General features: G+C 38.4%; 1 long non-coding RNA gene across 1 annotated transcript; it reads left to right on the top strand.

Moving 5' to 3' along the window:
* Nucleotides 1–3327: 3327 nt before the first annotated feature.
* LOC125686740 (uncharacterized) lies at nucleotides 3328–15923 on the top strand. The gene is made up of 3 exons (XR_007373886.1): nucleotides 3328–4748; nucleotides 5047–5206; nucleotides 8188–15923. It is a non-coding gene; the product is annotated as an uncharacterized LOC125686740 (long non-coding RNA).
* Nucleotides 15924–16455: the final 532 nt, after the last annotated feature.

Raw genomic sequence — 16455 nt, 5'->3', positions numbered from 1 at the left:
TTCTGTCACAATGACTTGCAAATAGTTCTTTAATTTAAATGAATGTAAGTGGTTTGACCATACGAGGTTCACATTTTGTGCAGAAACTGTGATTCCATTTTCTTCAAAAGTTGTAAATATATATACATATATATGTTTTACTGTGAGCTTCACAAAGCTTGAAGATCTGTCCAGAAAGAAAAAAGATTTTTCAACTTCCATTATATACATCTCCAAATGCAACACATGTAACAGAATTTAATACATATCTATCCTGTTTTTCCCTGACCATGGCTATTCCTTTTTCTCCCTGAACATATTCCTAACCACTGTAGATGAAAGAAAGAACTGAATGTACCTAAAACAATAATTTTTGTGCCACTATGCCATTTAGCTCCTTCTGATATACCTGCTATTGCACAGGTAGAGGAAGTATTTATAGCTGTGTATTTTTTTTATGTAATTATTTTTTAACTGTATGATGGGGAATATCATGTGATATAACTATATCAGAGGACACTGATTTACAAGAAATATCATGTATTAGTGGCATTAAGCATCAAGTACAAATGCTCAACAGAAATCTCTGAAATAAAGAAGACAACAAAGGCATTTTATGTTACTGAGACTTACTACTCCCATTAACACCAAAAGTAATCCTCTATGAGTTAGCACCTTTTCTGACAGATTTATGGCCTTGCAAGTTTGGCAAGCAAGAAATAGCTGGCGATCACAGATATGAAAATGTGTATGAAAGAGAATCCAAAAGACCTAGCAGTTCTTACCTTTGACAGGATATATTTGAAAATGAGCACTTTTGGCATCCAAAATACTACAGTTGATGAATGATGTGCTACTGAGCCCAGACCAGTGTTATTTTTAATTAAATAACAGCAGGATACATACTGAAGCAGGAATCAGTTTTTCATTTTGTTCTTCTTGAAACCTCCAGACTCTGCATCCTCTATGGGTATGACTTTTTTCCATACATACGTTGACACTCGTATTTCTTTGGTCATTACATATTGCTTTAAGAATATCTACTAAGATGTGTGCTACAGGAAATAAAGAGGTCCTTCTGCCATCATTTTTCATTCTCCTTAGAAAAAAAAAATCATACAACAGAGATTTAGTTTTAGATTTCAGGCTCACAATACCACAACGATGCTGATAGTAAGTGTCTGAGTGCAGCAGTGTCAACAGTTGCTTAAGTACAGCACTGAGATAGTAGTAGTATTTATAAATTACATTCCCAATATGGCTGAACTGTGTATGTCAAGTCATTAAAAGCATCTGTAACTTAAAGAGAAATCACTGTAATAACTGTACTGAGAATCTAGTAGAGTCTACTCTCTCTTGTGAGAAAGTATTTAAAAGAATGACCATGTGTCCAACAATACAGAAAACCTGGATAAGTAAGGAAAGGCAGGTTCTTAACATTGATATCCAAGGTCAACATTTTTAAAAGTGTGGACTATTACTCATGGAAATGCACAGTTTAATCTTAAAATCTTTCTCCCAAGCAATTTTGTTGGCTATATTAGCAGTGCTCATCGGAGTAAACGGACTTGGATCAAGCTTCTCTGATATTGTCTTTGTGCACATAAGTTGTATAAACACTGACTGACTAACTCCGGATTTTGCTTTAACAGTTGTTGTGGATGGTCTTGGATTTCAGTCATACAGGTCCCTGATTCCAAAAGAGAGAAGAGTGGAAGAAGGGGAGTTCCATTTCCTAAAACTGAGAAGCATCTGCTGGAGTTATTAAGAGTTTTTTGACCAAGTTCAACAGCAAGTCACCTTATGGCTGATGGATTCTTCCCTATGCAATTCAAAACAATACAGTTAGAACAAATTTCTCCTTTCTAAAGAAGCAATATTACGAGGCAAAAGCTATTTTTGTAAGTGGGATAACTTTGCCACCGCTCCCCAGTGGTAATAACTGTTAAGCTAAAAGTAGCTGCCTGGCTAACCAAGGCTTTTATAGCCCCACTTACATTATTTAAAATACTTTCACAAGTGATCCATTCATAGATAGAGAAATCTTTCAAATGACTCATTTCACCTGAAAAACACAAAGGCTTAGAAACACAATTTCTTAAGAAGCTTCAAAGCTGACCAAACTGAGATGTTCCCATTTTCAGTGATTGTGTAAGGTTTTCTTCCTGCAGAGCGATTTAAATTGAGGTAGCAAACTGCATAGATGAAAACAAGCAGACTTTCATCTTATTTCCAATGTTTATGACAGACTGGGCGGCGCTTGGAGGAAGATGCATGTAAAAACAGACCATAGGGTAAAACACTGGCAAGTCTTCAAGTGCCATAAATTGGGCATGCGTCATGCTGAAGGGCCTCCTTAGCAGAGAAAAACAATCCTTGTAGATGCTTATCTCAGAGATGTTGCATGAAACGGCTAAGGATTTTGAGAGAAGTGATTCAGGTGATGGACTTGTTACGCTTTCTCTACAGATTGGCCTGTACCATTGAAAATTAAAGAAAATGTGATAACATCTATTTCAATAGGGAAAATATGCTCTTTGGATTGGGTTAATTAAATCACATTAGTTAAATTTAGCTGAGACTCAGCCATTTCTTCTGTCTAGAAGCTCTTCATCACTCCTGGGGCAAATTTTCCAAAGCCCTCAGATTCACAAGATGTTGTTCTTGCAATGCTGAGAAGTGAACGTTTACTTAATGTACTGCTCAATTCTTTTTACTCTGTGAACTTTCCTGCTAAAAAGTACATCCAATTTACAACATCTCTGATTTTGATGAATTTTAACTCTGTATACTATACCTTTTCTATATGCTGAAGAAATATATTGTTCACTTTTTCAAATGTTCAGCCACAACATAATTTTGTACTGTGGTGAAGTTTTGTTCAGATTCAGATAATTATGATGTTAACTAGTTTTTTCTCCTTTCCCTTCAATTTCTGTAAAAAAAAACTTGATGTTGCCCTTGTTTTGCATGTTGACAGTAAGATCAGAATAGCTGTCTCTTCACATGGAAGCATTTAGGCACTAAGAAATTAATTGTAATCATGTAATCCACGAGAATTGTAGAACTGGGGTTGATGGGCTCTTCTGACAGGGTCAGCTACATCAGGTTGCTCAGGGCTGAGTCTGACTAGGTTTGAATATTTCTGAGGATGGAGGCAACACACCACCTCTGAGCAACCTGTTGCAGTGTTTGAACAGCCTCTGAATAGAAAAGAAATAAAAGAAAAGAATCACATGGTTAACTTAAATGGCTTGTGTTTCAGCATATGCCCACTGCCTCTACCACCTTCACTGGATATTATTAAGAGTCTGACTCCATCTTCTTTATTCTCTCCTATAGGTAATGTATGCGCTTTTATAATATCACCTTGGGCCATCTCTTTTCCATGCTAGACAGGCCAGCTTTTCTTCTATGTGAGATCTCCAGTACCTTCCCTGTCTTTGTGTCTTGTGCTGAACTTGCTCCAGGATACTGAGGTCTCTGATAAAATAAGGCTACTGTTGTTTCCCAGAGTGAATGGAGATAGCTCTTCAATATGAATAACTATGATGCTTCCCAGCTGGCTTAAGACTGTCAGTATTCTGGGCATCTTAGACCCAGGCTCAGTATCCAGACGTGCCTCACCGGTGATAAGCAAAGAGGAAGCATTTTGCTCCTTGGCCTGTTGGCAATGCTCTTCCTGATGCACTGCCAATGTGCCTGCAACCCAGGATATTGCCTGAGTTGTCCTACTTTGCCTCAAGGACATGTATCTTGGTATCTGTTCATACCCAGCTGCAGCTGTTGGCAGGTCCGAGCACACTGCTGCTCTGGTCCTGAGCCCACTCATAGGTTCTTTGATAAGTGATGTTATGCCTACAACTCTGGATGGATATAATGCTGTGGCTGTGCTTCTGCTTCTGAAAGCATAATGCTGCTACTGAATTATCCCAAAAGAGATTGGCTGTCAATATTTTCATTCTTAAGTATGGCCGGTGGACAATCTTTTTTGTTTTTCTTTTTACTATTTGCAACAGCACTTGCCCAGCAAAGAAGAAACTGGGCTTCTTGTTTTTTTGGCAGTTCCAGAAAGCTCAAAATCACAGCTTCCAGAAAAAACAATCTCGAATTAACTTCTTTTATTTCCAGGCCAGTGCATGCATGCTGTAGAACAGGCCTGGCATGGTAGTACTTTTAATAGCTCAGCTAAGCTGGATGCTGTTTGCAGGCCTGCAGCAACAAGCTGCCTTTCCAGTGGTGTTCAGATACATTGGCAACTGCCACTTTATAAGCAGACAGAGAATCACCCAAGCCTGTGAGCCCTCCAGTTGCCCAGAGTTACTGATGCTTTGCAGGTTCTAATAAAGATGAAGGGTTACACTAAGCCTGGTGTGGCCAACCACAAATCTAGTGACTTCAAAAGGTTTCTTCCCATTGTCACCTTCACTGAATTTATTTTAGTCTCGGTGAAATAATTCTTATGGAGTACAAATTGCTTAGAGAGAAGCTAGTGGGTAGAACTTAACTGGACAAGTTAAACCTGTCAAATATATGATAAGTGAACTAAAGGAAATCTATCTAATTTACTTTTTTTTATTAAGATTGTGGAAGTTGGAATAGCTGCACACAGTGAAATTTTTTTATTTATTTATCTTTTTTTTTCATTAGAAACTGAAGATCCTGTTCAGGAAAGTATGACGAGGACATATTAGAAAAATGAATTTCAAGCAACTTACCTGTATTTATTGCAAAAGCAATATGTCTTACTACACGGAGAGAGAAAAGAGGTATTTATCTTTATTTTGAAAATGGAACTGATGGTAATAGCAAAAAGCATGGGAATGTCAAAGGGCACACCTAAAGGACTCGTACATCTGCCAGATAAACCAGAATTAGAATTATATGTTAGTTGGCAGCTACTGATTAGAAGCGTTTGTATGGGTTCTAGCTAGAATGGAGTTAATCTTCATACCATCTGTTGCAGTGTTGTGGTTCAAATTTGTGACCAAAACAATGGTGATAACAAACCAATATTTTAGCTTTGCTTTTTTTGTATTTATGACAGCCTTCTTTGTATTTACACAGTATAAAAGCCCTGTCTGTTTCTCACTTTACTCTCACGAGACTGTGGATGCATTTAACCAGAGAGGGGATACAACCAGAGAGATGACTCAGACTAACCAAAGAGCTATTCTGTATGATGCAGCATCATGCTCAGCAATAAAATGGAGGGAACAGAGCTTAGGTAAGTTCCCATCATTTCCTCGGGAATTGGTAGGACATTGGTCTGCCCATGGGAGGTGACAAGCAATTGCCTCTGCATGATTGTTTTTGCTTTCTTTTTTCTATTACTTCTTCATTTATTAGATATCATCTCAACTCATGAGATTTTGCACTTCTAGTCTTTTCTTCTTTCCTGTCCTGCTAGGGGTTGGAGAGAAGTTCAAGTCTGTGTTGCTTAGTTGCCAATGGGGGTTAACCCACAGCATCATTAAAGCATTACATGAACATAGTTTACGTAAGTATACATTATCAGGGGAGCACTTATGGTGTGTATTTAAAACCTATGAAATAATAGAACTGAAATATGTTCTGTGTGCTTTTTGTGCTGTAAAGTCTATACAAGCTAGGAATGTGGAACAGGCATAGAGATTACCCCCAGTCTGGAGATCACTATGAAAGGAGGCAACACCACTGAACCCCTTGTCTTCCTTACCTTGTCTTCCTTGTCCATCCAGTAGTTGATGTTGTAGACTGACAAGACACCTTTAAACCGCTCATAGCACTTTGCTTGCTCATTTCATATCCCCTACATGCTTTCCCACCTTAAAAAAAAATAATTACATCCCGTGTGTGATTTTAATGTCTCATGGAAGGGCTGCTTTTCTTTTTAAGAGAAAGTTAATAACTATAATAGTCATCATTGCTATTATCAGATACTCAAAATAGTTGGCTTTGTTTAGCTAGGGAAAAATCATTTTTGGAGGGAACTACTATGCTCACAAAAAAATTTAAGTAAATGTTATGTATGTGAGGTTGACACCCCAAGGATCCAATCCTTCAGTAAGAAGCTGCACTGACATGCATTCCTTAAAGTGAGTGTACTCTGCACAATCTGACTGCTGGGCAAAGCCTCATCCTTGTTAAGGATTAAATATGGGAAGCACAGATACTGAGGACAGCAGTCCATACAGAGTCTGATTGGATGAAGTGAATTTTCTTCCAGATGGTGCTGTGGTTTGGATATGTAACTTAAATAATGCTGATAACACACTAGGCTGCTGCTGAGCAGTGGTTGCACACAATGTTGGGGCTTCCTCTCATTCCAGCTCTACCTCACTTGTTGGTGCACAAGAAGGCATGCTTCCTTACCTGGAAGATTCATTGCCTTTTGTGCCTTTCTGCATCCATTGAGTTTGCTGAGGAACTTGTTTTCAGTCTTTTCTAGGTCATAAAAAATGGAGATGCTAACAGAATTTTCAACTTTAGTCTCATTTTATAGACTCATAGAATCACAGAATATCCGAATTGGAAGGGACTCACAAGCATCACTGAGTCCAACCTCTGGCTCCACACTGCACCACCAAAAATCCAAACCCTACGTCAGAGTGTTGTACAGACTTCTTTAACTCCATCAGCTTGGTGCCATGACCACTGCTCTGGGGAGCCTGTATCACTGCCCCATTTCACGCTTGAATAGATTTCTCTGTTTCAAAAGTCTGCAAGTCTATACAAGCACATCTTAGTGATCATTTTTTCTGCCTCCCATTCTCCTTAGATGAGACATATTTTATCAGTCAGTCTTGATAAAAGGGCTTGAGTTATAAATCAGTGCTGGTATAAAAACTCAGAAGAGCAGCTTCAAATCTCTGTTTAAAGAGAATCTTTTTTTTTTTTTCCAAATGAAGACATACATACTTACAAAAGTGAAGGATCTGGCACCCTAAAAATATATAAGCATGCATTTAACAGTAAGCATGTTCTTAAATCTACCAGCACTCTGAGAATTAAAACATGCTTATTTGATTTGAGGTTGCTGTCTCTAACAGCTGTGAAGAAAGCTGATGATGCAATCAAAATTGAGAAGGCTATGGCTTTAAGGATGTCATGTTAAAAATAGCATCTTGCTCCTGCTGTGATTACAGATGCCATGATAGAAGATCACTTGTCTTTCAGGAGGCTGATTGACTGATTCATTGATTTTTGTTAAGCATCAGACATGAAATAGTTATGGAGAATCACCATACAAATGGGCAGAGTTAACCTATTGACAGGCTTGATGATGATGTAAGGAATTTCACTGGAGGAATTTGAGTCACGAGGATGGGGAGTTGATTTCTGTCAGACTCCTTCAGGGCTTCCAAGCAATGTTATCTACTTCTGAACATTGCACCACTTGAAGAAAATGCTTCCTCCTGCTTGAGAGATTAGAATTACTGGAAGAACAAGATGAAATACACCTGTTGTCATCATTGCTTGAGGTGTAACTGAAGAAGAAATGGCTTGAGGCACTGAAGCTGGCCCTGGAAAGGGTGTATCATCATCTGCTTTGAGTTAAGACAAATCCATGCTATGAATTAATCATAGATTTCATTGTACTTTTTGCCCAGACATGTTCAATAATTGAGTTTTACTTACAAGTTACTTCTGAGGATATAACTTAGACTAATCTCTGCAGTACTTGACAAAAAAGAGTGAGCTTGCATAATGCTCTAAGCCTGGGTGAGCTGTTTCCTTTACATGACTTGGAAAGACTGAACATGTTCATACTGCAGACCAGTGCACGTAAGGCTGCACAAAACTTCCATCTTTCAGGCAGCACTGTGGACTGTCTTGGAGTCACAGGCTGGTGACCAGCAGTGCTCCTGGGAAGAGAGTAGATGCCGGGATACAGCCTGCCCACGTTTGCTGTCCAGCCTTGTGCTTCTTTTTCCAGGATAGGCGGAGCATAGGGGCAGTCTCATGGCGTACCCTCCCCCACCGTCTCTGTCTGCACAACGTACTCCCATGCCCTGGGTCTGGACATTACCTGGCTGTTGCCTTGTGATTTTTAATTTAATCACTGCTTCTTCCTCCTTAGTCATCATAGCATCATGCAGTGTAAAATATCAAGACAGAATTTGAAGACACAAATAACAAGACACTTTTTTTTTTTTTTTCTTTTTTTTTTTTTTCCTGGTAACAATATTCATCTTTTCTGATGATCTCATTTCTGTTATTACACAGGGTGACTTGTCATTACTTTCTACCTCCTGCATTTCAAAATGTGGTATGTAGGATCAGATGTGGCTCTGACAGTGTGACAAGTGCCTTTGCCACAATTACTTCAGTGTTTTCACCACCCACAAGGTGACATATTCTGATATATGAACTCTGCAATGCTAGATTTTCCTATCAGCACACGTTTGAGAGTGTTTTGTACTGCTGCTTGGAGTATTACAACATTTCACACAGAAAGTAAGTTTATCATATCCACAATGATAAAGGAAAGCATAAATGCATGCTGAATATTATTATTAATAGTTACAGTAGTACATAGTGCACTGTTTGTTGTTTGGTTGGTTATTCCCAAAATAAGGACTACAGTAGAGACAACAAATTAAAGTTCAAATTGTGTGAAGATAGCAGCCTAAGGACCACTGCCATTACCAATAAAGAACTAATTGAACACAAATATTTATGATAAACAGGGGGTAAATATTTTTTTTCCCTCATGCATTTTATTCTATTTCCATTCCAGCTTCATTTTTTTACCACCTGGATTAGTTCTGGCATCATTATATCACATTTTTTCTGTGTCATTGTGTCAATTCATTGATATGATCTGATTTGATCTACCCTACATAAGGAACTATCTTGGCTATCACAGTAAACGGGCTCTGCAGAATCACTCAAAATGCTTTGTCATTGGCTCTGTCTGCCTCTTGGAGCACAACCTGGCAGAAAAATCTTCTGTGTGCTCTAATTGTTCCCATCATTCTCTCCTCCATCAACAGTTGCTACAGAACTATGAGAACAATTTTTGTTTAAATCAGTACTGGAAGACTGACATGGGGAAGAGTTTCCATGCACAGAACACCAAAGCAATGGCTCTGGCAAAGCACACTCATACACTTCTTGTCAGCTGCTTTGAAAGTCTGCATGTGTGCTGGAAATGAGCAAGAAACACTTCCGCCTTCTCAGATAAATCATAATAACTATGTAGTAACTTCTTTTACGGTAGCTGAGTTACTACTTTTAAGTACATTTTGTCTTAATGTAGTACTGAAAGTAGTACTGGAAGCTCTAAGAGCTACTGAAATTGATCTATTTTCTTCAGCCTAAGAAGAACTCACAGCTGGAAATTAAAAGCTGTGAAAAAGTGACACTGTTTCATCACTGAAATGCATAGATATAATTGCAATTATATTTGCGGGCTAAACCAAAAGTTCTGATTGTATTGATTGAATGCTGTGGTACAAGTGGAGTAGGCCAAACTAGAAGCTGGCTGTAACTTCCCATTAAAGAGAGACAAAGAATCTCTGTCCATTAACTGACCTAAGTTTCATTATAAAAGAAAACAAACACTCAGGTGATAACTACTACATCTTTTTACAAGACAAGCTGACTCATATGAATTACTCATGTATGCTTCAGCTGAAATTAATTATGCAATGTGATTTTCATTGCTAAGATCTTCTATGAAGCCTTAAAATAAAAATATATATGAAAAGAGTGTATAGTATAAGTATAGTATATATATATATAATGATAAGTATAATGATTTCACTAGATGTGGGAATCAATACAATTAGCAATATTCATTGCAGTGCTCATTGCAGTTGCTCACTGCTTGTTGCAAAACTTACTACTGGGACAAAGGAATATAAGCTTATATTTGAAGATGGAAACTAAAATAACCAATTCAAATGCAGTCTAAACCATAAAAATGGAGTTTGAGGTCTGAACCAGACTACTTTTTAAGGACAAGGTATTCCATGTGAACAGTATGTCCATAAATAAACCAACAATATTTGGGATATTCAGAGTACACAGGAAAATAAAATGTGAAATGATTACTACACACGCTCCCAGATTCTGTGGACTTCCAATGCTATAATATGATTTACATGTTCTTCATGCAAAAGTATGGAATCTGATGGAAAATAATAAAGACAGTATTAGAATGCACAGTTCCTTCTGTGTCAGAGAGGAAGAAGTATTAATCAGAACTACACAATAACTTCAAACAGCTGAGAATATCCATAAATATTGTTGAGAAGCAGAGCTTTCTGTGAAACACCAACTGGAATGACAAAATGGAGGAATATTACCAGATGGGTAATGACCATTGCTGCTCAACATGCTTTGTATAGCAATGATAATTCTGAGTGCCCTCATCTACGTCATCTACCTGTGCAAACTGTCAAGAGTAAGAAACATTGCAGCTAAATGGAAGTCAGATGGCAATAGAGTTTGACATAAGAGTTTGTATTCCTTTTGTTGTTGGAAATAACATGCATATTCAAGGTAAAAGATAAGGACTTATTTCATAAAGGACACTTTAGCAACAAAAGCATTGGTGATTGATGGGAAGACTTATGGATGAAGTCACTCAGACCACTTTGCCTAAATGTTAAAGATGAGAATGTTTTGGAATTGTGCAAAGTGGAATATCCCTGGGAGCCCACACAGGAAGGAATGTAGCAGAGGGAATAACCTGCAGCCCAAGATGTATTTCATTCTGAATTCAAAAGAAAAAGACATGAAAATTTCTATAAAGGAAAGTATGAAAAGATCACATTCCTGACTTTTCTTAGATATTGCTATTGCATTTCCTTCAGGACCGATTTATTCATGGCTTCAGCCAAATGTTTTCAAGGCCCTGACACTATGTTGTTCTCCATGGACAGACATCTACTCTGTGGACAGACATCTAAAACAAACTACTCCTCCTTTGGCTCTCCAGAGCTATAGCTTACTTTCCAACAAGGAAGCTGAGAGCATCTCTTTTTTTCACAAGATTCATATTGTTCACTGTGGTGAGAGCAAGAGCTTGTGAGAAAACAAGGAGTGATGCTGCAAAACAACATAAACGATGGCTTCTCCCTCTATTTTAAAATAAGCTAGGTTCTCTATGTAAATATACCAGATCACTATCACTGATTTGTATTTTCATCATTTCAGTCCAGTATGTTTTTTCTGTAATTTTGGCTTTCTGAAGCCAAAAAAAAAAAAAAGAAAAAGAAAAACAAACAAACAAACAAAACAGAACATAAAGATCACATATCGGCATGGAGAGTATGTTAATATATAATATTAATACTAATAATAAAATAAAATAATACTCCAGACTATTTCTTTTTCAGAAATGCTTATGCCATTGAGATAATTTAATTCAAGTCTATGGTCTGGTATGTATAGCAGGAATCAGCTAAAATGACCAAGTTTGATTCTACCCAGCTAAGCAAAGCTCTTTTAAATTTTCCTACCCTTATGGAAAACCTCATGATTAAATTCTGACTGTTTGATTCTTCTCTATCACACAGGAAGGATACCAGAAAAACCTCACATGAAATATATTACGAATAAGAACTACTTTTGGATTAACTCTCATCTTGTAGTATCACAAAAGCTATCTAACACATGAAGACACCAGAAAACACGAAATGTTAGATGGCTCTTCTGTCAAAATTGGGTATCCAAAGCACACATGTATGTGCTCATGTGCATGAGCTCACACATATAGGAAAATACAAAGTGACTGAGAGGTAGGAAGGATACTTTGGAGGATTCATCTAAATGAGAAGGCAATACATCAGCTGATATCTTAGAGACCTAGTGCTCTATAACATCCAACAAAGGCTCTGGATTCATTTTTGAAAAACAGTAAAATATTTGTACAGTGAATAACATGACATTTATTTTGGTATTTAAGGTGCCCCATCTTCTGCTCTTTCAAAAGCTGTCTTTCATTTATTGTTTATTCATTTATTCCTGATGAAGGTGAAATATCAGACTGGAGTTTCCACTTTACTTTTCCGGCAAACCATTCAAGACAAATTCTTCTAATGATACGTGAAATTATTAGGCATTATTTCTTAGTTATCCCACCATTGCCTTACACAATAAAGAATATGAAGAAAAGATAATGATACTGCCATTCTGCTCTGGCAAAAAGAGGCTGTTCTGTGAATTCCAGTTAGAGTCCTAGCATGGTGTCAAGTGTATAGATGATATGTTTGTGAACACTCATATTAATCAGCCTAAAAGTTTACCTTTTGAACTTGGAGGTATACAGTGGGATTTTAATACTGAAGATTTACCCATTTTATAACATTTAAGATTTTAAAGGTAAAAAAAACAGGTAAACCGGGTAAACATATTTATTAACGCTATGTCAGATTTAGAATCAGAGAGTCATAGAATGTCACGAGTAGGAAGGGACCCTCAAGAATCGTCAGCTCCAAAACAGCTCCAACTCTTGGTTCCACAAAGGACCAGGGTACAGCTGGCCATTTTGACTGCCAGGACACACTGTTGACTCATATTCAACTTCCTCTCCACCCTCCTCCATCAGAATAGCTTAAAAAAGGAGGCCCCAGAAATCCCATGCTTACACATTAAATGGCCTTCTAGGCTATATTCTGCTGTGCAACCAGATATCTGCTTTCAAATATGTTTTGATTCAGAAAAACACCATGGAGCTGCATCAGCATAGTGGAACACAGAGCAATCCACTATCCTTCCAGCATCTGTTCTGAAAATATTCTTCTGCTGGCACCTACATGTTCTCTCCAACCATCTGGATTCATTAATCTCCAGGTGACTGAGACAGAAGTCTAAGCTTCTAGCCTCCAACAAGGATTTGCATTTTCTCAATCTCTGCTGGAGAGAAACAAACATGGTTGCAGACCAGACAGCCTGCACAACACAAGTGCCACTCAAAAATTTCTCAGATAATACCATGAAATTCCCATGTTGATAGGTAAACCTGAGCACAGTCTTTTGCATGGGGATCAGCATGGAAACATGCCTAAGTCAGATATTTTGCCCAGATGGCCCTCTCCTTTCTAGGTATGAATGTAATGTTATATAAATGTCATGAAACAAGCATCAGAGCAACACAAATATTTTTTCTACTTAGTAGCTGGAAGGAAGGTGAATTTATCAGCTTCTGCAAACAAGTAATCCTGGACAGTATGGCATGATTAAAATGATCTCAATCTTGTCTTATGCCCTGAAAGAAAAAAACTTTCTGTTACAGGGCAGACATAATTCAGACTTCATGCTGTCTCACTCTTGGGACTTAGCTGAGGAGAGGCTGTAAACTGTGATTAATTATTTATTGCAGGATTGGGATTTGATGTGTGTGTGTGTGTGTGTGTGTGTGGGCAGCTCAAGTTCAATGTGGACTGACACTGAGAAACTCGTTTTCCACCATAGGATGGAGTGCAATTAGAGCAAAAACAAATACTTCACTGGCTAAGTTACCAATCCCTCTTTTTCTTCTTTTTCTTCCCCTTTCACTCTTTCAGATATTGTGCATATGGTCACAATGACCCAAATACAACCACATAATGACCCAAATACAACCACATAGTCCCTCCATCTATCTGCAAAAGTATTTGTTCCATTGCAGTGGAAAGCCACGACATTTATTACATCTGTCTAAAATGGACCTCAAAGCAAGCATTTCATCCTCTCTCATGTAATCATCATAAGGTAGAAAATGAAATTTCCAAAACCTAAAAGCATGCTGCAGGAAGCTTCAGGGTACTGCATGTCAGTTTTTACTTTGATGTATGCTATGTTTAAAAAAAAAAAAAAAACTGTGGGGGAGGGGGCAAGATGCTCAAGAGTGTATTCCTTGAGATATCCTCTCTATTGCTTAACTCTGTAGATGATAGCAGGATTTGATAGATGGAAGAAAATAATCTTCCTTGCTGCCTGAAGTGAGAATGGAAGTATGCTGAACGCCATAAGAACTTTATTTTGTACTGAATGGTTTCATATTCCCTCTTGCATCTTAATGAAGTAAGCACCACCTGAAGGATCTCAATAAAGATGTAATGGCATCCAGAGCATTACTAGGATCAGCCATTAAGTGCCAGCTACTTTGTTTCCTGACACGATTTAGAAAAATACGAGTTTTATCTCTGACTAGCAAACTTTTTATCACCTGACCCAGAAATACAGAGGTGTCCTGGGGAGCTGGGATTTATTCTAAGTGTTTATTCAAGGGCTGAGTGTTCATTTCTGAAATGCCTATGGCTCTTTATTTCCTAGGAGAGCAGAGTGGCACTCCTAAGGGTCAAGTGGAGTTGAATGTCTTAATCTCTTTTTTTTTATTCTCTCTCTCTGTCTCTCTCCTGCCTATTTAGTAAGATGCTAAAGCATATGCTTCCTAGGCTCAGGAAGCTGAGCTGGATGTTTTTCTCCCAGTGGTAATTGAATCCTTCCCTACCTGCTTTCATCATTTGGCTGCATCTTCAAAATAAGAGCTCCTCTTCTTACACTGTTTTACTAAGCCAATTCTGTATCTTCCCCCTCCTCTCTGCCACCTCCTATTTGCACTTATAACTACTGTCACTGTCAGCTGTGCCTGCCATCTGCTTCCAAAATATTACAAAGCTGTAATCATAGGACATTTTGAAATATATTCATACAAATGAAAGAATTTCAGTTGCCATCAGGGGTGGGTTTAACGTTCAGGAAAGCGTAGATCTCTCAGCAGAGGCTTTCAGAACCAGCATGTGGCAGAGAGAGGTTGCAGTAGCTCTCCCTGCCCAGTATAGCTGTCTCACCTTACTCCTGACCTGCCACCTTTCTGCATTCACAAGGATGGCCTCAGTTGAGACAAGCTAACTAATTGTGCCAGATTATTTGTAGCTTAGTGGTTAGCTTGAATCTGGGCAAGGATGAGACTGAAGCAATTTTTCACTTGTGCACCAATTTGCGCCTAGCCTGAGGAAGTATATAACCACAGCAGTCACCTCTCTGTTGTCTTGCTTCCTTCACAAATAGACTGTAGCTCAGCATTTTTTTTTTTTTTCATTCACATTGTTTGGGATAGGGATTTCTTTATTAAGTCCCAGCAGTGCCAATAATAGTGACCTGACCCTTGTAAAGAGTCTTCAGGTGCTACTGTAATACATAGTATCAGTAATCCTGAATGTCAGTTGTGACCCAGCTGTATATTCCCACACTGATAGGAGATGCTACAGGCATCTCCTGCACTGCTCAGTTTACATTAACTTTCCAGCTTAACATAAGAGGTTGTGATCAGCTATGTCTGCATAACCAAGTGGTGTGGACCACTCTGCTGAAAGAGATGCTATAACATGCAACAGCTGGTGCCAAGGATTTACATGCATACTATGCATGTTTCAGGTGTTGACTTGTTTGCTGTCTGTTTGGTTTGTTTTTATTTTACTCCCTTTACTTCCAGTCTGATCTCCGAGTCTGAATATCCATTTGGGACAGCAGTGCTCTAGGTACAGCCCTGAGATACATCTTCCAATTATCTGGTTTCATTAAAGATAAATCTGATTTATACTCTCTGAGGCCACCCGGTGATGCAAACCAAAGTGAGGATGACTTTGTTGCAAATGCACATTTTTGATCCAAGCTAAAAGACTGATGTGGATGCAGCTTAAAAACTGTGCAACCACAACACAGAAAGCCAGTTGTTCCTATCTTGCTCTTTCGCATTTCTCTGTTTGCAGTATATTTCACTGAGTTGGAAGCAATTAAAAATCAGTTTAAAAAATTTAACTCGCTTACAGTTTAATACATTTGATTCATTAACATGCCTTTTAAATCATCTCTGCTGGGTCTCCCATTTCCCATCTTGAAGTATTTCAACATTTTCATAAATGGCCCTACATGAAGTCAGCACTGTGTGGGAAAGGCAATCGAAACAAAAAAGAGCTGTTATGTAGTCTATAGAAACTAACTAATCCCAAAATGGATTCCCTTTTCCTCCAGGACTTTTTCAGAGCTGGAGATCAAGCCTGAAGTTAATGTGTCCTTGGCTTCAGTGAACAAAATGCATACTGTGTGTGCTGCCCATGGCAGCTACATTACCGCAGGCTCAGCTTGTAGCTGGATGCAAGCCACCTCAGGATCCTGGATGCTGCAGACGCAAACTGAAGAGCTGTGGTCAAAAACTTGGCAGATATTACACAACAGAAACCAGAGGAGTGGAAAAGCTTCATTTGGCTCTATTGTTGTTCCTGAGAGGGTGTGTGGCAATAAAAAATGCAGCCTCATTTTCTATAGCGGTATACCGAGGCACAATGGCTTAATCCTAGAGGGTTTATATTTTTAATTTGGGGAAGACCTTCAAAACACACGAAGAAGCCAGAAGTGCACACTGTGCAAAGAGAAACAGCATTTCCAAGGGATCAAAGTTAGCATGAATTGCTGCCACATAGGTGTCCACCTATCCCCCCAGCTGGTGTCACAAGACTTCCTCAAATGTGAGAAAACTGATGAAGATACACTTGAGTT

Source organism: Lagopus muta, chromosome Z (assembly GCF_023343835.1).
Source record: "Lagopus muta isolate bLagMut1 chromosome Z, bLagMut1 primary, whole genome shotgun sequence".
Lineage (NCBI taxonomy): Eukaryota > Metazoa > Chordata > Aves > Galliformes > Phasianidae > Lagopus > Lagopus muta.
The sequence above is the reverse complement of the archived record's forward strand: the minus strand, read 5'-3'. Positions and strand labels throughout refer to the sequence as shown.